The 21,586-nt window shown below is 42.6% G+C and overlaps 1 protein-coding gene across 9 annotated transcripts in view; it reads right to left on the reverse strand.

Moving 5' to 3' along the window:
• Positions 1 to 21,586, reverse strand: part of PALM2AKAP2 (PALM2 and AKAP2 fusion) — a 257,880-nt gene that overhangs the window by 75,663 nt on the left and 160,631 nt on the right. Inside the window, exon 1 of one of the 9 annotated variants that reach the window (XM_068666552.1) lies at positions 17,154 to 17,284. The exons of 7 other annotated variants lie outside the window; for them this stretch is intronic. The gene's annotated coding sequence lies outside the window, so the exon portion shown is untranslated. Of the gene's footprint in view, positions 1 to 17,137; positions 17,285 to 21,586 lie in introns of those variants that run through there. One more of the 9 variants, XM_068666549.1, reaches the window with a different exon arrangement.

The following is a 21,586-nucleotide window of genomic DNA, read 5'->3' on the forward strand; positions in this document are numbered from 1 at the left end:
AAAACACTTTTCAGATGAACCAGAGATCTTAAGAACTCTAGATTATGACAGTCTCCTCTCTAAGTTTGTCCAGCCATCCTTATTTTCAGATGGGAATCTTCTTTCTACCTCTCTTCCAAAAACTATTTAAACTACTGATCCCTAACAACTGCAAATAAGCAAATGCTCACAAAAGCGTAGTTACCAACTCACCGCAGAGAGCAGCACATTGTAGATCTCTCCCTCTGCCTCTCCCACTCCTGTCCCTGCACTCAGAAACCTACAACATTTTGGGAAAACTCCAACTGACTTGGAAAAATCATAAAATATGGACTGCCCTCTCTCACCTTCCATGGCATGTCTGGTCTTGCATCCTAATGCCTGAGCATACTCTCTGTGTAAACCTAAACATTAGCATGTAGGCCATAAACCTAAACGTGACAGTAGCATGTAGGCCACAGAATCCTTTTTACCTCATTCTGGTAAGATAGTGTTTTTCCCCAAGGACTTATCACTAGTGCAGCACCATTCATGACACAACAGGACAATCAGGAGACAACTACTCTTGGCTGTGCCTGCCTCATAGGATTGCTCATCAATCCAGGTGGTGGGGCTGGACACCAGCTGGGGTCACGGCACCACGATGGATGGCAAAGTTTGGCCTGAAGAATCTTTGTTGTAAATGGCAAAGGATCCTGTCTGCTCTGCAGGACCCAGAGCATGCTTGGAGGGAGAAAAGAAGTGCTTGTAAACTTACATAAGCTTTACAGAGCAACACAAATGACTTTTGTCCACTAACTAATTCCTTTTACCACATGTCTGAGTCCTTTCCTTTCCAATCTTTCTGTAAGGCCAGCACTAGAGAGGTGGAGAGGAAAGGAGATGGGGAGTTTGTTCATGCTTACCAGAAGGCACAATCAGAGTCCTACGGACAGCAAAAGAAACATTATCATCACTCATTAGGAGTGATTAGGAGACATGTATGATAGTTTTTGTAGAGCTTGCGGATTATGGACCATCTGTCGGTTTGTTTCACCCCGGGTAGCACATGTGAGCATTTCTGATATGTGTACAGCTCAGAGAAGCATGCTTAGACTGCATTCCCTGACTGCCTTGCTCTCCATGGACATGGATGAGTGACCTTCCCTCCCATGCTCATTTTTCATTGCTATCAGCTATCCCTCCACTGTCTAAGCTGGCCAAGTGTGCTTTGGGGAGAATGTGTGAGCTTCAGTCCTAAGGATTAAAATTTGGCCAGTATTGGATCTGAGGGATAAGTTTTAAAAGTGCACAGAAGTACAAGGAAGCGAAACCTCAGTCAATATTTTATTTTCTTCCTTCTTCAGATGCAGACCCAGGAATTGCAAAACATGTTTTGAGACCATATAGCTGGTAACAACTTATTGCTCTCTTTCAAAATGCTGACTTGAACAAGAAAGTATTTCTATTCTGGTAAGATTTTACTCTCAGACATTCTGCTTTGTTCATGTTTACCACTATTCTAATATTTCAGTGATGTTCCAGTTTTAAGCAGTATGCAACAGGTGAGTTAATGCAGACCTAAAAACCTCAGGCAGCTTGCCATGGTCATGCTAATTAGTTGGCTGAGCAAGGGGTATGTTAGCTTTATAAACAACACTTACAGACTTCAGTTGTACCAATACTACAAATGCTACCATGAAAAAGCTGAAGCATGGACACCATAAAAAAATCAGTGTATAAAATTGAGCAACAGAAGACTGATCAGAAAGACTCCAACTCTATGGCGACTAGACAAAATCAAGGTTTTATTACAAATGGCTTCTGACCAAGATACTCCTCTCCAGCTGTACTAGGGAAAATAATTTGAAATTCAAGTGAACACAAACTCCGATCTGATTTCAAGGAGAATTTCCATACGGAAAAAATGTGAAGAACTAGTAAGTAATGGATATATCAAGGAGTTGTAAGGTTCCAAGCTGGCAAATGTATGCGTGACAATGGTGAAATTTCCAAAGCACAGAGGATTAAATCTAACAGGGTCTGAAATTGCTGATAAGGAACCTTAAGTTCCAAGGCAAATGAAACCATATTTGAGTAGAATCTTCTCCATCACAGCACTATTTCCCTAACCGCTGAAGCTACAACATGTCTGTGAGACTTTACTGATTCAAACTTGTGTCATTCACTGCCTGTACTCTGGGATTTACAATCATTTTTGTGCAATGCTGTCCCACATATTTTCCATTTAGTTTCTGTTGACAGATGTCAACCTTCAAGATTTTTTTCCCTGCACATTCAGTACTGTCCCAGTTACGCCTCTCTAGGGAAATTTCAAAAATTTTCCAGTAAGTTGTTTTAATTGACTAAATAATAGTAAGAGTCATATGACACAACATTTTCTCCTAGCTTTAGATGATCCTTATAAACTTGAACAATTGTATTTTCTGATCTAGAGCACTGACAGATTGTTCAAAAACAGCAGTACAGTGCCCTTAATCAGATTTTAGACCAAGCTGCATCTCTCTCTTTCTCCTCTTTCTCCCTCTGCCTTTTAATTTCAGCTTCTTATCTTAAATCATTCATGCCATCTGTAGGGGAATGCCAATTAAATCCAAATCTACCTGACATCAGCAGAAAACTTTCTGCTAGCTTCAGTGTTCCTTCACAGCTTCTGCTTCCTGTCAAGACTGCTGGAAACTCTTCTTGAGCAGGACATAGCATAGGCACAATTTGATAGGCATCTCTTCCTTTAGGATGAAATAGGTTTTAAAGAATACATCAAAATGGGTGTTTAATCAAGGAAGCTATAAATGCTGTGAATGAAATGTTCAGCATGCACACACCTTTCCAATTACATCAGTGTTCTCAAGACCAACAGAAGTGGTGCACATACACACACACACACGTGCTTTCCAATCCCATACTCATCTGCACCTCTCTAATTAAAGAAAAAAAAAGTCCATATGCAACAGCAGATGCATAAGTGAAAACAGCTGTGTGAAAAAGAGACACATCAATGTAAAAACCCCTTTACAAATCTGCTTGATGTGGTTGGCACTGGAGACAGGGACTTGATGCAGAAGTCAAACATTTGGGAAGGAGTTGAAGCTGCTCACATTTTGGGAGTGTTAGATTCCAACTAGGAAATTAAGGGGAAACTTAGTTTGAAATTAAGTAACACTGTACCCTCTTCCTGCAGAACCCCTTGAAAATTGCTCTCGCTAAATCTCTGATTCAGCCTCAAAATCCTCATACTTATATACTTAGCTTGTTACAGTCTCCATATCAGACCATGTGAATAAGAGGTAACTAAAATATACCAACTTTGAGAATATAACATATTTAAAAAGTTAACTTTTGCTTGTTTTTACTTGTGTACATTCATTTTTACAGGATGTAGGCAATATTTTAGTGTCTATACTAAAAGCAGTGCCTTTAACTTAATGTGCCATATTCCTTTAATCTCCTCTTCAAGAGATCAAAGCATCTGTTAGACACAGGCATGCTCTGGGAGAACTGTAAGAACTAAGTATGAGGTCTCGTTAAGTCATTATGAACCTATGTGCCTCCAGAGAGGCTACTGCAGATTCAAAAACCTGCCCTACCACGACGGGAACAGGATAAAGCCATGAGCTCCCATTCTGCTTTGATTACTGTGGCATATGGCAACTGAGCCACGGTCCAAACTAACAAATTGCTGGGGCTTTGGATCAGCCCACACTGTCATCTTGCACCTTTCATGGTAAGCCAAAAATTGGTGAGCATGCAGGTGACTATTCCCTTACCGCTCAGCGCAGCTGCCGCACAGCGCATTCTCACTGCTTCCCCACCCATGTCAACTGGGGTTTCATGATTCAAGCTGGTAATTAAGAGTACAAAACAATTATTCTTCCTGACATCATCCCAGCCTCAGACCATGAGAACTTCCTCTCGCCCTGCCTCTGCCTCACTGTTTCCTCCAACCACTTCCCAGGCTTAATCTCATGACAATGTCAGGGTGGAGTAGCTCAAGCCCAGAACCACCACTAAGTGCTGCACATGTGAAACTAGTAATATCTGTTCCACCTGTGGCTGAGGAATACCCATTTTTAGGAATGCGGAAGGCTGGGTGTGTGACCGTTACGAGCAATGTGCTCTGGTGCAAAGGAAAAAGGCTGGTAGCCTTTGAAGGCTCCTTTTAACTACTCCAACTGGCTGGTCCTTCCTTCAGGCAGGTATAGTTGTGACTCCACACTTTACATTTACAAGTATGTCAACAGTGACAGGTAACCTAGAAAGATGAACCTGCCCCACATTTTGACACCTTTTCCTCTGCACTCACAGCAGAGGAGCTGACTGACCTATTGCCAAATCAAGACCTGTACAAACCTCAGCTTGTCACTCACAACCACTAAGGAAGATTTCAGTTTTAATTATACTAGAGCTAGTATGCATGAAGACAAAATGATGGAGTACTTTGCTGGGACTTGGCAGCCCTGTCGGGTCCATAGGTAGATACATTGTTTACTGAGCAACAAGATCTATCCACTCTCTTTATTCTCTCTTTTCTCTACTTGGGATTTTGGGACAGAAGCTGTCAATTATAATAGACTTACATAGCTACTAAAATCCAACTCCCAATCTTAATTAGGGTTACCACAATGAACAACTCAGAACAGCATTACTCTGTTGATGATATTTCACATGAGTGGTAACAGAAAACTAGACTATTGGTGAAATGAATTAAAGAAAATTTCAGATTTGAGAGTAATGCCAGAGAAAGAGCTTGGAATCTGCATTTCTGCAGCAGCTTTTGTCTGTGGGAAATCGTGTGGGGACCAAGGAAAACAGGAAAAGGTGGGATGTTGGGCCTACTCATAGTCTGACAAAAAGTAAAATAAAATAAAATAAAATAAAATAAAATGAAATAAAATAAAATAAAATAAAATAAAATAAAATAAAATAAAATAAAATAAAATAAAATAAAATAAAATAAAGCACAGGGCACCACAGGATTCAGCATTTGCTGCCAAGTGTGCACTTCAATAAAAAAATAAACTAAAAAAAGGTAGCATCAAACCTGAATTCAGGAGTCTTGTCTGATAAATAGAGAAACTGAACACCCTTAAAGAGAATTTTCCCATTCCCTCAATGGGAGCTAGATAGCACCAGGAATGAACATCTTGTGTCAGGTGTCAGATGCCAGTGAAGCTTTAGTTGGTTCAGAAACCTCTAATGAAGAAGCAGAATGCTGTAATTGCTACTGATTGACAGAATCAAATTGTAGTCATGCTCCTGAGAAAAAACACAAGGCAGTACGCTGAGTGGCATCAATATTTTCCCAGAGCAAACTCAGTTATCTGTTGGAACAGACAGTAGCCTTGCTACTTTTTTCCTTCTCAACAATATCAGTTTACAGCTCAACAACACAAGGGTGGAGGAGGAAATTCCTTTATTCTCACCTTCCAAAAAAAAAAAAAAAAAGTTCCTTTTCTAAAAGCTTTAGTACAATGAATTTGTCATCAATTGTTTGCAGGAAACATCTCACATTTTTTCCTTCTATGCAATGAGTTTAATCCCAGCAGGTTGACATAATTTTATAAAGAAAAAATAAAAAGCCACATATGGCAAGAACCATGGTGACATCCACCAACCTCAGTAAAAGTACCTACACAATGCTGTTAAATGTATAAGCATAGGACCATCTGGCCTTAAAATTGAGAAAAAGCATATACAACTTCACTAAATAACATTAGCAAAAGTAGTGAGCAGCAAGTGCTTATTCCATTCTGACAGAAGACAAATTTACCACTGTAAGGAGAAAAAAAATAACAGCGTACTGGCAGCATTCACACTCCAAGACTGGACTGACAGACATTCCCAAATATCTTTTAAATTGTGGTTGTTAAAAGGTGCTGTGAACAAATGACGAGGTTTGCAGCAACAATAATGAAAAGCATGAAATAATGAGCATGAAAGAGCAAGAATTTAAGGATAAAAACGAAATCTTTACTAATTTCCTTTAAGAGATTTTCTCTGATGATAGGTTTCTATCTATGGCAGACACTGATTACTGTCTGATGATGTTTGTTTTGGTAACTTCTGATGATGATGAAAAAGCCTATTGCTGCTTGGTCAAGCTCTGAGTTTTCTTTGAGATATTTAACTGTAATGCAGTCAGTCCTGCTATTGATATTCAGCTGCAGCTGGCAGCAAACTTGGTTCAGCTAATAAAAAACCAAACCTCTACACTAGTAACAAGAGAAAGCCAAATTTCCACATCTCTTTTAAACCAGGTTGAGCTATTAGGTACACCTCTTGTTTCCACTGCTTTAAAATTTCTCGTATTCATGTCACAGCTTCAGGTTGCTATGGATGGAAGGACAGGATATCCTTCTCACGAGTTCCCCTACTGTTCCTTTCACACACCACGTTACTCCTTTTCTACACATGCCTTATGTGAGCTAGGAACCTCTACCATCACATAAATGTTCAGGTCAACTTTTGGCTTCACATAAACCATACAGTGACCAGAGCTGGGATAGGTTTAGCATACATACACTTCATTGTTGTTTGGGCCCTTGACATCCTTTGAATATTTTAAAGAGAAATTCATTAAACACTTAAAGACAAATTTTGAGGTTCTGGAAGACAATAAATAGTTTAAAGATGGAGGGAGGGGACCCTCAGAACAGGTGGGGAGACAGCCTCCAAGTGGCTGAGAATGGAAATATGCTGGTACAAGGGCTGCAGCTACAAGGACATTTTTTTCTTTTTCTGTTCTCTCTCTGGCAGCCAAACCATACAACCACTAACACCACCACCACCAAAACCACCAACCAAAAAATATGATTACCAAACTCTGTATCATTGTCATGGACAGCAGAAAATACCAAAACAGAATAATGACATTATTCTGTATATATATATGTATTCTGTATATATCTGTTCATCTGATTGTGTTATCAGAGAGAAAAATCATAGCGTCTTCTTTTGCCAAGCCCTGCCTATTGGCATTACTGACAGCCTGGGCCCTAGGTTTGAATACTTTTCTTTTTGAGGAGGGGTGGCTTTTATCAGAGCCTTTCAGAGAATGATGTAAACCTAACCATTTGAACAACAAAAACAACAAAGGCTCCAGTGAAGGCATTCTTTCAGACTCTTCTGATCTTTACAATACAGTTGAAATCTAAATGTTTTTGTTAGTTTTTAACTCTTCAGCCCAGGAGATGTTTTGAAACTCGAAAGGTTCAGAAACAAAATAACTGCAGATAGCAAGACAAAACTTGTTGTCAGTGAAACTGCTTTTTAGTTAAACAGAGAGTACTTCACTCATTCCTTAGGGCTTCTTTTAAGTTAAAGACAAGAAAAATTTGCTTCTAGTTCCTTTATGAGACATTTACTCTTTTGCTGTGGAAAAGTGTGCACCATCTCTAGCAAGCTCCTTACAAAGCCCATAAAATAAAACAGGCTTCTAGTAAATGAAGTGATAGAGGTCATGGATGTGAAGTTGCCCTTTCTTTATTCACTGACATATGTCCATATTGTTGCTGACACAGGCCAGGAAAGCATCACAGGATACACTCCACCAGAAAATTGCAAGAGAATATATACATAATGTGCTTCATCATCACAAAGCTAACTGCATGGCCCGGAGTCCAGTCCCAAACATGACATGCAACAGAGCAGCAGAGGCCTGTTCCCTTACTGCCTAGCTACCTAAAATTCTCAAGGTCCAGACTACAAGGAGCCTGAGATGTTTTGTCAGCACGACCCTCCACAGTGGGCTTCCTCTTGTAGTATGGCCCACCACCACTTTCCCGTGGAATGGAGCCACCAAGTCACTACAAAATCTTGGCACCATTCCTAGCAAAACGAAGTCCTCCTACCATGAAAGTGGGTCACCTTTATTTGTTTTAAAAATTCATGTATCCTATTTCAAAATTCACATTTGCCACAACATGAACTGCCAGGCCTGCAGCGTCTCCTCCTTTATTTTTCCTCCTGCCTACTGTCTCCCAAGGAAATTAAAGTATTCATTAGATCCACCAGCTAGAAAGAAGATTTAAATGGCATGATGCATTACCCAGCACAGCTGCATGCTGACAGACGGCTGATGTTGATGGGATGTTAGGCTAAGCACACACGTACGTGCAGGCCTGTTAGTTACAAAGTCAGTCCCAAGCCGTAAATTACAGCTGTCCCGTTGTGCACTGCTGTCACCCTCCCACTTAACTCGCAGATCCACCTAAGAGGGAATGGGCTGAGAAGAGCTGGTGGGGCATCTGCAGAGGAAACTCAAACGTTTTGTTGTTTAGATGGTCACTGCTCACCCCTCCAGCCTAGACCAACAACTACATCTGTGCCTGGAGGACATGAGCCCTCCAAGAGGAGGCTCATGTCAGCAGAGACTTCTGCTCTGATGTTTCAGGCTTTTTCTGCAGAACTGCCAGCTCTTCCTATGAAACTGAGATGGGAACCCCACCTGTGACCAACCCTACAGCTCCCCAGAGACCAGGTACCTTGCTGCAAGTGCTTTCTTTGTATCACAAAGCTAATGTGAAGGCTAAAGGGGCATGTGTGATGTTGACAGAAGTGCTTTAGCTTTTAATTATCTCAGATTCTCTGCTTCTGCAGATGAACACTCCTGGACGATGCAACCTGACCACAGCTTTAAATGCCATCTGGCTCTTGACTTAATGAACACTGGTGTAAGTAACCTCCTGCCACTCTCCTTCTTCCATGTTCAGCATTGTTTTTCATATAAATGAACTTGCTTATATGTATTTTTCTGTTGTTTTTGTTGTTTTTGTTTGGTTGGTTGCCTCAAGGTTGCTCTTCCAATACCTACCACAAGTTCAGAGACATGCCCACTGCAGCATCTGCACCTGTGGGATATCAGTTTGCCTTTCCAAAGAAACTTTTCTGAAGAAACTTTTCTGAAGAAACATGTCCCATAGGTGTGGAAAGAGGAACTCTTAAAAAAAAACACTATGCACCTTCTGCCTCCACAGATCTACACTGCAGGCAGGTTGGGATGGAGTGGCAATACCCTCTCAGGCGACTCTGGAAAGTCCCCTTTTTGGCAGTTCACACTGTTGAGAACAGAGGGTGTTGACTTGGCTTGATTTCCCTTCACAAAGTTTCTGATAACCCAGCGCCTCGGAGCATGCACGAGAACAGTGCTATCATTCTTTCTTACCAAAAGAAAACAGGTTTCCAGCGGGAGACGGCTTAACACAGATCTACCCAGCTAGTCATGGAGAAGTCATGTCCCTCACCCAGACCAGCAGGATACTGACTCGCCAGAGTCAACAGGAACCGCAGGCAAGAAAGGACTGAGGGCTGGACTTGTGGGTTTCCCACACATCCCCCGAGATGCAGAGCAGAACAAAGAAATTCTGCTATTGGAACGTTGCTGCTATATAAATGAAACCCCTGAATTATGGAGAGGCCTGGGAATGAACGAGAGCCACAAAAGCCTAAGAACATTTTATTCAGAGCAGAAGGAATCTGATGGCATCTGACAAAAAGATGTGAGGAAGGAGTCTTCCCCTGCAAGAAACGATCAGCTATTTCTGAAAGGCTGGCTTATGTACCACTCAGTCCCAGTTTGGCTCACCTTTAGTACTCTCTAAATACACAGGTAACTGTTGCCAACTTTTTAGTGACAACTCCAAATGTGATTTTTTTTCCCCGAGGCTTGTCCTCCTAGAAATTTCAAAATTACCTGGGCTCCCCGTTGATATCTCTGAATTAATTAGATGGGAAAAGATTTTCAAGATGTTTAAGGGCTTGAAGTATATCCTGGTCAAAACTGTTGACTAATTAAAAGATATTCTTAATTTAAAGGGAGAACTATTCCCTAAAAATCTTTGGCAACCTATATTCTGATCCACTGTACCATGCCACCTGTGTTCTTATTAACAAACATGTTTAATACAGCATGATGAATGTAAATCTGGGCCTTACAGACGTATCAGCACAGGATGCCAAACGAGCAACAAGACAGATGTATTGAGAGTGCCCACCAAAAACTGTTATAAGGCCTCATTTAGAAAGCAAAAGGGCACTTCATCTGTCCATGCTGGATTCTCTTTTAAAGCTTTTTGTGTGGAAGGACCCATATTCCTAAAAGTTCCCAAAAATGTGTCTACTGCTATGCTTTCACAGAGCTGCTGCTCACCAGGGATTCAGAGGGGACTCACAGGGAACCAAGGAAACAATAGGAAGAAGAAGCTTGCATCGGCAAGAAGATATGGTGAAGGAGGCTAATACATTTCTAAATTAAGCCAAGTCAGGAACTGAACCAGAATAGTTTAAGTGACAGTACAAAACATAAATAGTCCAAAGACAGTTATGTGAAGGATCATGAAGGCTGGGAGTACAGAATGGATGCAGGACAGAATTGATCTCTAAGTGATGAAACAACAGCATCTAAAACCAGCACAGGTACTTTGATGCTGTTCTTTAGATCTGACTGAATGACCAAAGCATTTCTTTTTAATTAAGCTGATTTTAGTACATCCTCTTCTTCCACAACAGAAAAATGCTGAAATGTCTTAAATAGTCTGAGTATTTTCAGTGTTTAGAAATGACTCATAAGAGAAAGAAATAGGGAAAAGAAAGGAAGGACACAGAGAAAAGACTTAAAATGATAACACAATCAGGCTACAACTTTGGCTGAATTTTGCTTTCTGATGATGACAACCAGCAGCAGGTGCTAGGAACAACAAAGGACTGGCTCGGTCTTCATTCAGTGAATAAAGATGTGCAGATGCTGCTCTGCTGGACACAGCTGTGCCACCTCTGAGCAATGCTGCTGAGGTCTGCCCCGGATACCCCCCCAGGGGCTGCATGGTGTTCAAACGATGGGGTGTCGAGACCCCAAGGCACCCTGTTGTCACCGTGTTTTGTCTCCACAGTAGAACAGCTGTGCCAATAACACGCCTTTTGAATGGACAGAAACATCTGGAGCTCCAAAACGTGCCACAAGCCACAACAGCCTCTTAACCTTGCATGCACTTCAAATGTTTTGAAATCAGGTTAAGTGACTGTGGGTTTATTGATAGCAGCTCCCGTGCCAACATGTGGGTTCTCGAGAGCATTACAGGCAAATATATTTTCTTACACTCACTCTTGGGGCAGGGTAACAGCTAATGGGGAACTCTAAAATTGGAAATAACGTGACCTATTTACAAGGAAAGATGATAGCACAATGCTTAAAGATTTGAGATTGGCTTCACTTTGTCTTTCTTACAAAGTTGTAGGAGCACCGTGATACATTCCAAGAGACCACAACTACAGCAGGAAAATATTTGTACAAAACTGCTGGCTTGGTCCCACCTTCTTAAACAAAAATAATCTTTGGTGTTTTACTGCGGAAAAACTCCAACCTTTATTAATAGATGTATACAAATTTAATTAGTTTAACAGCGTGGGTTGGTTCAAGATGCTAAGATGGGTGTACATTTCAGCTGGTTTCTATTTCTAGTCTAATGTCTTCCTGCAGCCTGCTGAGGAAGAGTTATTAAAAAAGGGAAATTCTTAAAAGTGAAGATATTTGAAAGACGGATGTGGGTTGTGTATTGGCAATCCTATTAGGGAATTATTATAAATTGGCACTACTAAACTTGCCCCAGATTCAATAAGACACAGAAATAGGGCAAACCAAGCATGTATACAGATGGAGCTGTGTTTTTCCCTGGAGTACTAGAAAAAAAGTGGCTGTTAAAAAGCTCAACTTGAACTTAATGCTGGTACCACTGTCCCAGATAATGAGGCACAAAATGACCGCTTGAAATCCCTGGATTCACTGGATAGAAAATAACAGCTGTGATGTCAAATACCAGTCCCTGGGAAGCATTGGGAAGGAAGCGACACACATCGGCATGTCCATTTACATTTAAACCCAGGCCCAGAAAGTGTTGCACTTAGTTTCTGTGATTGAAGTGGTAGTGGTTTGTATTTTTTTCAATATTTAGATCAGTATGATCGTAATGTATTGCTGGTTTAACGGTGTTGTGAAATTATCCAGGCAAAAGGTGGTTCTTCTCACTACTTCAGTAAACTGCTAAACTTTAATTTCTAGAAAGCCACATTTTACTGCTACTGCTACACCCACTGCACCCTTAAAAAGTTGCCTGCTTCATACATATATTACACACAGATGTTACACAAACAATGAAAAAACATGTAGAAAAAAAGCTGGTAAAACATGGACAGCCCTTTCCTTCCAAAGCACACATTGCGATGTGAATTTAACTACTTGCACACAGAAATGTTTTTGGTCTTTTTTCTTTTTAACATTGAAAAAAATGGAAAAGAGGGAAATGATGATGTCCGGAGCCACAAAAGAAATGAGTGGAATCAAGAGATTCTGAACAAAAATCCAGATCTTTGAAAGCATCCATGCTTCCTAGATCACAACTTATCTCTTTAGTCAATTAGACAAAGCTTGAAAGTAAATTCTAAAGTGAGCAGGACACACTTTTGTCATTCAGTAGCACATAATCAATTTTTCCCAATGATGTATGTATGTTTTTAAGGGAATTTGTTCTTAAATGCATTTTTTTCCTCTGTTATTAATAAGAGGCTGAAGAAATCATTCTGTTCAACAATATCTAGGGAAAATTCTAATTTCTGCAGCATATTGCATGAAAGTATCATATCAAGCAATGTAACACTTGAGTCCAATTACTACAAAGTATTTCTACCACACTTCTGAAGAATTACTCTCAAGGCACAGTTCTGCTTTCTCCTGTAAACCTCGAATCTTAGAAAACAAAGCAAACCAAGTAAACAAAAAGTGAAACTCTGAACTGTCATCAATTATAAACTGAAGCCAAAGCTTTTTTTTTTTTTTTTTTTTTTTTTCTTTTTAATTAAAGATGGCAGGACATATAATTAGAGTGGATTACTGAAGATTGTTCATCACCAACAATTAGACCGTAATTTGTATTGCTAAAACAGAATTTTAATATGATGTTTATTTTGTCATGATACCACAACATCCCAGTATTGTGAATACGATTAACTGGGAGACAAGAAAAGTGATGACAAAATCTAGGTTTCTGTAGTATACAATTTTGAACAAAAGTTACAGTATGATTTCTGTGAACTAGGATGTTTCTTCCAACAGCAACTAAAATGACAGTTTGAACACATTGCTTTTGCAGTGAAACAGCCCTGAAGATCTTCCACCGTGGAGAAGTAAAGGGAAGAATCAATAGTCCCATTTTACAGCTGGGAAACATCTGCACTAAGGACTAAGACTTTTTTTCAGGAAGGAGTGAGATACATCTGTGATGTACTAAAGAGACCGTGCGCAATGCATCCTTTTTAAAGCTCTGTACACAGTTCAGTACTGATTTTCCACGATTCTCACTTGATGACAGAAAACAGCTTTGGAAGGGTGCTCAGATGCCATCTGCATCAACATCTGGATTCCTGTAGTCAACCACGATGTCTACAACGACAGGCTGCCAACAGGCCAATCAAAACAAAAAATCTCATCCCAATCTGAGACATATTAGATGGCTAGCTCTCTGGAAGCACCTTCCTCTTTACATGAACTACAGAGGCATACCAGATCAAACCAGACACTTCATTTCCAGATGGCTGAGATGAAAACTAGCTCTAGTTAACCTACCCTCAGACAGAGGGCAGACTGCACGGTTTGCATCCTCAGTGCAGGCTGAAATCCTTCTTCACCTCCTCCTGTATCAATCTGTCCTGCACAGTATATTCTAAAAGAGCAGATGATTCCCAGATAGGAGATTTCATAGAGCATGGACTTTGCACAACTGCATTCGTCTTGTCACAAATAATTAGTATTTACCCTTTGCCAAGATTAAATAGACTGATGTGGAAAACTAATGTACCAGAGCAATGCAGCCCAAAGTTTAAGCAGAAATAACATTTTGGACACACAGAAGTAAAAGACTAGATTTTGGCATCCTAGTTAAAGAGAATTACATAAATTATAGATCTAACTGCATTTGCTGGCATTCATTCAGTGCTGATGTTATATTTCATAATTAAACTTAATTTTATAGAGCTGTACTCTAGTGGTCCAGGTCAGCAGTCAATTAAAGAACAACCCTCTCCAGGACAAATGCAATACTCATATAAGTGAGCATAGTCATAAATTGGCAGGGCAAGTTTTTTTGCTTATAGAATTTGAATGCCAATTCTATCTGTATTAGCTTCAATGGACTAGCTCCAGTGGGTGGGACCATCTGAAAGGTCTTCTCAATGAATTCTGAGTCCATAATTTTTCTATTGTACAAACAAAGAATCAACAGTGAACTAGGAGGACCACAGGAGGCTGCTGCCTGGTTGGTGCTGCTCCATGTTGAGCCATGGCGCTCAGCAAAAAGTGAGGAGATCCCCCTGTTATCAAGGCGCAATAACCCACTCACACGCTTCGCTCATCTCAAACCGACAAGTAAATGGTTTGGTTTCTCAGAAGCTGGAACATGACCGAAGCTGGAGTGATAACTGAAGAAGAATGGAAGTAAGAAGTAGGTACCTGCTTTCTGAATATAAGCTCCATGGCAGTAAGATACTTCAGCAGTAAGTAAAGAAAACCAAGCGCCTTTCCCTAGAAGGTCTAACAAGCACTACAATTTTGGAGATTCCTGCACATTTCTTCCAGGCCGTGTGATCCTTGCTGGGACGAGGTGTCTGGGGAAACACTGGTCACCTCTGATCTGCCACCCTTCCTAGCACAGGTAAGGCAAAGGGTAATGGATTTTGTTCTCTTTCCAGAGGGAGGGCAGACATAGCTGGGGGTCAGTATTGCAACAGCCTGGAATTTGGAAATACACTATGGGAAGTTGTATCGAAGTAACACAGAATTTAAGGTGGACTTCAGGAAGCCAAATGCATTGTGCTCACAAGAACCAAGATGTGCCCCTTCAGCACAGGCTCAGTGGACAGGCAATGCTTTTCTTTCTTTCTTGGAAAAATTAAGAGGAATAATTTTGGCAACATGAACAAAAGTGTTTACCCCAGCACCACGAATGAACTTGCTGCTGGTCAGCTGAACAAACTCACCACCTGTCTGGGGGTCAGTACCGTACCGTGTTGACGAGAGAAGAATCACGCAGTGAATGGCAATAATGGGGACGGTTCTAGATGCTGCATTACGCAGCTCTTCGTGCCTTGCTATAAATACGGTATCAATAGCACTTGATAAATCAGCAGGTGTTTCCAGTAGCAAAAGTCGGTTCTGCAGTTTGGATGAGCCAAACAGGCGTGAATTAACTCATCGCATGCCCAAAGCGCACTTCCAGCATTCTCCCTCCCACAACATAAACCACACAACCCTGTATTCTTCATACAGTGAAGACTCTGGCAGAAGTCAATAAAAATTTGGAGCATTTTGAAAGCACTTTGAAGTTATGCACAGATCCCCCAGCAATGAAGTTGCTGTGGACATCCGCAGGGAAAGAAAATAATCATCAGCTGCCACAAAAGCTAGTTCTTGTCAGCACTATTAAAAGATGTCTATCAATATGGCTTAATTTGCTTAAGAGCTCACCTGGGACCTGTAGTCTTTGGACAGGTGTTTGGAAACTAAAGTGAAAAACAACTTACCAGCATCTGTATGTAACATTTTAAATTTGTGAAACATTATTCTGGCAGAAGCTGTCGAAGGGCAGCAAAGAAGCTGACATTTAGGTACAAAATGAAGACAACCTGAATAAAAACTAGGCAATACTGACCTGTCAGAAATACCTACTACGAATACACTTAACGAATGCTTTTATTTCAGCTATAACTCTATCCTCTGCTGTGTGCAGGGAAACAAAAGCTGCCATCCAAATGTACATGAAATAACTTGCACTCTTGAGGAAAAAGAAGCCATGTACTACCACAGATACTGATGTATCTATACCTTGCCTGGGTTCCTGAGGCTGGTGAGACCAGAAAATGTAATTGTGAAAGTGAAATAAATCCCTGTCAGATACGCAAAACCTCTGCAAAACACTTACACAGCATGAATACAAATTGACATACCAGAACTATGAGACAATGCTAGAATCAGAGGATATCATTACAACGTTGAACGGTTAATCACAGCTCAAAATAAAATGTTTATTCCAGTGCTAAAATCACAATGGAGGGATCTGCTCTGCCTCTTTCTGGCATTAGGCTGGTACTTATCACCCTAACGTACATCTTCTGTGAGATGATATGAGATTCATCTGAAGATAAAAACCAAAGTTCAGTATGATGACTGCTTTTTATGGGTAATGATTAATGGCATCAGGAACTCAAATGTTTGAATTCACAGTAGCTGCCGGCCTGCCCCCCTCTGTAATAATTTCAATAACTTTTTAGGAAGAGACACCAATGTTTGAGAAGTTTACACTGCAGTGGTCCTAAGCAGGGGAACCAAATATATATAGATACTATATTTGGTTCTATATACATATATGAGATATTTAAAACTCATGCTCTGGTCTTACAGAGGAAGCTAAAAATAGAAAGACTTGGAACAAAGATACGGGAATTTTTCAGTTCAAAAAGGGGAGTCCGGGAAAAAATGAGATGGCCATGAAAAAAACATGCTGATTAAAAAATAATTACGTCACGGGTTTTTCAGGATCCTAACAAACCCCCTCGACGCCGCCAGCCGGGCACCCCCCTCCGACCTCCCCAGTGGAGCCCCCCGGGACCCCAAACCCCGCAGCCAGAGAAGGGGGGCTCGGAGAGGGATCGGGGGGGGGGAGGGAGGGGGTCACACTGCAGCCACCCCTCCACCTGAGGGCCTGGGGGGGTCCTGGACCCCCGCATCCCCCGCTGTGAGCCCCCCACGCCATGGTGCCCGCATGGGGGGGTCCCGCGGGGTCGGAACAACCACCCCGGGGGGAGGCGAGGGGGAAGAGGGCAAGGGCTGCTCCTTCGACCCCCCGGCAGCCCCCTTCCCTCCTCGCCTCTTCCCTTCCCCTCCCCGCATCTCCATCCTCCCTTCCCCTCCTCGCCGCCCTCTTCCCCCCCCACCCCGCCTTTCCATCCCCCTCCCCGCCTTTTCCCTTCCCCTCCTCGCATTTCCACCGACCCCCGCAGACACCCCTCACCCCCCTTCCACGACGTGCCCTCCTCCTGCCCTCCCCCCTTCCTCCCAAATACCCCCCAAAAACCCGGCATTTCCACCTCCCCCGCCCCCCTCCACAAGACAACTTGCCGGAGCCGCAGCCCACCCCAGCCGGACAGACGGAAGGACGGACAGGCAGACGCGCACACAGCTACTCCCTCTCTCTTTCCCAAGCGCTCCCGCTCGCGCAGCGTGCGCCGCCAGCCCCGGCACGTCGGGTCCCCTTCCTCCTCCTCCTCCTTCTCCTCCTCCTCCCCTTCCCTCCCTGCCCGCCCCCTTCGCCGACGCCAGGAAGAAGGGGGCCGCCCGTCCCGTCCTGTCCCTCCCCGTCCCTCCCCGTCCCGTCCCGTTCGTCCCCGTCCCGTCCCGGGGGCGCCCCTCGCACCCCCCCCTCGCCCCCGTCCCTCCGTGCTCGGGTTACGCGGAGCTATCCGGTTACGGGCGCTGCGGGGCCCCGGGGACGTGGGATGCTTCAGACCGGGCTTTAGGGACGTTTTCCTGACTGTTTTAAAATATATATATTTTATTTTTTATTACCCCCCCACCCCATCATTGCTTCTGCTGGCTGAGAAGTGTCTTCAGTGTTGGGGTGTCTTCAGTGGGTCTGTGTCCACACACTATTCTGTACCCTTCGCCATCCTCAATGCCCTCTTGAACACCTCCCTGTCCTAACAGATCCTTTCTGAGATGCAGAAACACACGGTATTTGGGATACAGTGGCACAATGATGTTTTCCTCTAAATAACTAATGTTTTGCAAGGAACCTTCGAGCACAGAGCTGATGGCTCCGTGAAACTGTCATAACAGATTTTGCTCCTGCCATGGCCAGCTTAGATCCCACCATTTTGCATGTGGATCACAACTGTTTTCTCCCCGTCTCATTTCACGTTTACCTACACTGAATTTCCTTTACTGCCCAGCCAACCTTACAATGCCCTTGTGTCTTTCACAGTCCCTCTCCTTGTTACTAACATAAGTAAATTAGCACCACCGATGAACTCAGCTATCACTCCTTTCCCAGGTAAGATACCGGTATGCTGAGGAGCTCACATCCCAGCACTGACCCTTGCAGACCCCTCCGCCGACCAGCACCTCCCTCCATTGTGAGAACTGGTCACTTATTCCCTTACTTTGCATTTTATCTTCTAACCAATTACTGAGCGATACCAGGGCTTTCCCTCGTGTTGCTATCGCTGCTTAGTCTCCTTAAAAGCCTTTGTTAAGAGCCTTTTAGAAATCCAGTCTGATATGGAAATTAAATCACCCTTATCCACATTTTTGTTGACCCTTTCAGAGACCTCCAAGAGGTTTGTTTAAGGCAGGACTTTACGGGAGCACTGTTGACTCTTCTCAGATAGATTGTATTAATCCAGGTGTCCTTCAGATATAACCCAATTAGCATCTCTATTTGCACAGCACAGGCACAAGGTTTGCAAACCTAGTTCTCCGGTGTCTTTACTGAAGTTTAGTGTCAGACTTGCCACCCTCCACTCTTCAGGTGCTGATGTTTTAAGGGGAAGTTACATGCTACTGTTGGTAATTCAGTACAGCATCCCTGGGTGAGAACTGAAGGACATGGATGAGCACACGCAGGCACGTGTGCTACCTGAACATTGTGACAATGAAAAAAGGTTATAACAAAAGCTGTTGGTATAAGGAAACAGATGCATTTCCATGTATATGCAACATTGCAGACCTGTAAGCTGATGTTATTAAAGTAAGCAAGAGGCTACCTCCCTAATTAACTACTTGTAGCCATGACCTTCTTAGCAAATGTACGTGTTTGAAAGCAGATAAACTTTGGCACAGACAAAACCCCACCAAGGTCTTTGACCCAGGGAACTGTTTGCCATTCTACATACCTGCAGCCATCTCCTTTCTCTCTTTCATGCTTTGCTGTGAGGTCTCTGGGTCCCTTCTTTCGTGCATGCTTTTTTCCTACCACTAGCATGCATGCTGGTGGGAGGAGGAAGGGAGACAGGCCCTGAGCAGGGCTGTTTCAGCTGCACCACCCAGGAATGCTCCTGGGAATGTTTGCAATTCAGTTACCTGTCCAAGGACGGGACTCCTACCCATTTCCATCCCGGACATGGAGCAGCTGCGCAGGGCATGTGTCAGAACCACAGTAAAGCTCCACGCAACCATGCACACCCTGTCAGCCCATTGCAGAGGGGTAGAAGTCTGCATTCGTAATTGTAGGTGAGCCACCCAAATGGCACCCACAGAAAGAGAGGAAAAGGAGCAGTGGGGTGGCAGCTGCTGTGCACATGTGTTGCACAAGTCTGATCATCATTTGTTGGGTTTTCGGAAACTTTAGCTGCTAGAAACAGAATAGGCAAGTTACTGTGAGGGAGAGGGGGGGAAAACAGATATTTGTTGAAGTTATTATTTATTTATTTTTAGTTCCAGAAAACTTTGGAACCAAGAAGGGTCACCTTCAGGCCTCAGGAGCATAATTAAAATAAGGCTAGTCTAGTCTTACGCTTTTTGAAAGTCTCAGGTTTTGGAGACTAGCAGTATAAACAAAAGTCTGTGACATTTAGAGCAGACAGAGATGTTACTCTGCAAAGGGGTGAGCTTTGGAGCTCTTCTTCCTGGGTTCCCACCTCCATGCCCTTTTGTTCTAACAATTATTTTCTGCTCCTCTCCTGTTTACTGTCCTCAGACAGGAGTGGGCTGAACTGCAGCACATAGTTTGTTCCAATGCATAAAGCAGTATTGCTAATGACACTGATGCAGTTCAAATTTTGGTTATTTTCTTTCTCTTATGTCAAGGATGCATTTACATAGTATTAATTAGGCAGCACATGATTAATATACCGCAGAGGAAGTCAAATGCTGTTTCACTGTGTATATTATAATGAGTTTTGCCTATTGCTTCTAATCTGCATTTTTAGCAGTTACAGCAGCAGAAGAAAATAATGTCTTAAGGTTTAGTTTTAAATATGTATTTTGTTAATGCTCTGCAGTTCCATTTTACAGCTCTATGAGCAGTTTCAGGTAGGGGGAAGAGAAGGAATTAATCTTTGCTAGAGTGCAGCCTTCCTTAAATTTTACTATGAAGTTCAAATACCTTTGCCAAAGTAATGAATGGCAAAATTAGCTGGTATTGGCCTGAAAACTCTGTAAATAAAAAAGGTATAAAGAGCAGCCATGTTAACCCAATGTTATTTTTGATACTCAAATGATAGCTCCTCGCCTCTCAGGCCTCATGAACTGGAAAGGGACATGTCACCCTCTGCATTACCCCATTCCTCCTCCAGCAGCCAGCCAGTTTACATCTCAAGGCTGTTTTGAATGCCTAGGAAAAAATGACTGAAATGGGTCCTGGGATTAGAAGAAAGGAAAGAGAAATGTGGAGAAGAGACAGAAGCCATATCCATATCTGCCCCTTCTGCTTTGCCCGGGAGGCTGATAAGCTATTCAGGCCTTGCTTTGGGACTTTATCAGGGTATCAGTGTCCAGTGTCAGTGAGACAGAGTTTTTATTGTTACGCAATGAACCCTCGAATGGAGAACAATTCAAAGGGGATGCCTCTTCTTATAAGGAAAAAAATCACTTTGTGCTGCTCTTTTACAGCCTGGCACACTGTTCTTGTTCTCTGTGAGCTCTCAAACAAGCTGAGCAGAGTGCAGAATAAAGGAAGAGAAAGTACTCTGGTAATGATGCTGAATGTTCCGGGTGCTTTTGTAACACACATAAATGAAATGCAGTCCTGAGAGGTGATGCCTGATCTGGTGGCCTCCACACTGAATCTCTCTGAGTATGAAAAATGAGTTTTGCTTGGGATGCAGCTTTTTAAGCATCTGAAGCTGACAGTCAGAATTTGTGCGATTTGATTCTTTTCTCTTCCTTTCCCTGTGGTTCTTGTTATTTCCCTGACTGCAGAATAAGATGCAGATGAGCTGGAGGAGGGAATGCACCGACGTGCGGTAGTGTGTGTGCGATGAAAATGGAACTTGTGTGTATTCTCTGTGCATTTATAAAACTAATGAATGCAGAGATCCACCCGCCAGTTAGCAGAGGAGCTGTGGGAAATCTGGAGGTCACATTCACAAATGCTTTATATTCAGCACAGGGATGAAATACGAGTGTTACAGAGGCAGGGAACTGACTGGAGATCCCTGTTTTGCTCCTGGCATTGCTGGGATGTGACTGAGGAGGGTCACTGTCCCTTATTTGCCCATATGAGTGGATGAATTTTGGGACAGGGACTGCCTGCTGCTGGATGTTCTCAGCACATAACGGGACCTCAACTGTGGCTGGGGAGTCGAAGCACTAACGTAATACGAACTTAAAAATTATTTTCTGAAGTTATTCAGCTGACTAACAGGCTCATTTGCTCACATTTATTGTGTGGTAAAACAGCTTGGCAAGATCTCTATCGGCAGCTAGCTATGTGAGTAATCTCATTGACTTCAGTGCGACTCCTGGAGTGAGTAATGTTGTAGTATTGGCTCCACAAACTGCTTTAGTCATCGCAGGCTTACAAACTGTGTGCGTAGTAACCCTGTCAGCACCTACCACACAGTGTAGTGC

The sequence above is a fragment of the Anas acuta genome, chromosome Z, assembly GCF_963932015.1.
Source record: "Anas acuta chromosome Z, bAnaAcu1.1, whole genome shotgun sequence".
NCBI lineage: Eukaryota > Metazoa > Chordata > Aves > Anseriformes > Anatidae > Anas > Anas acuta.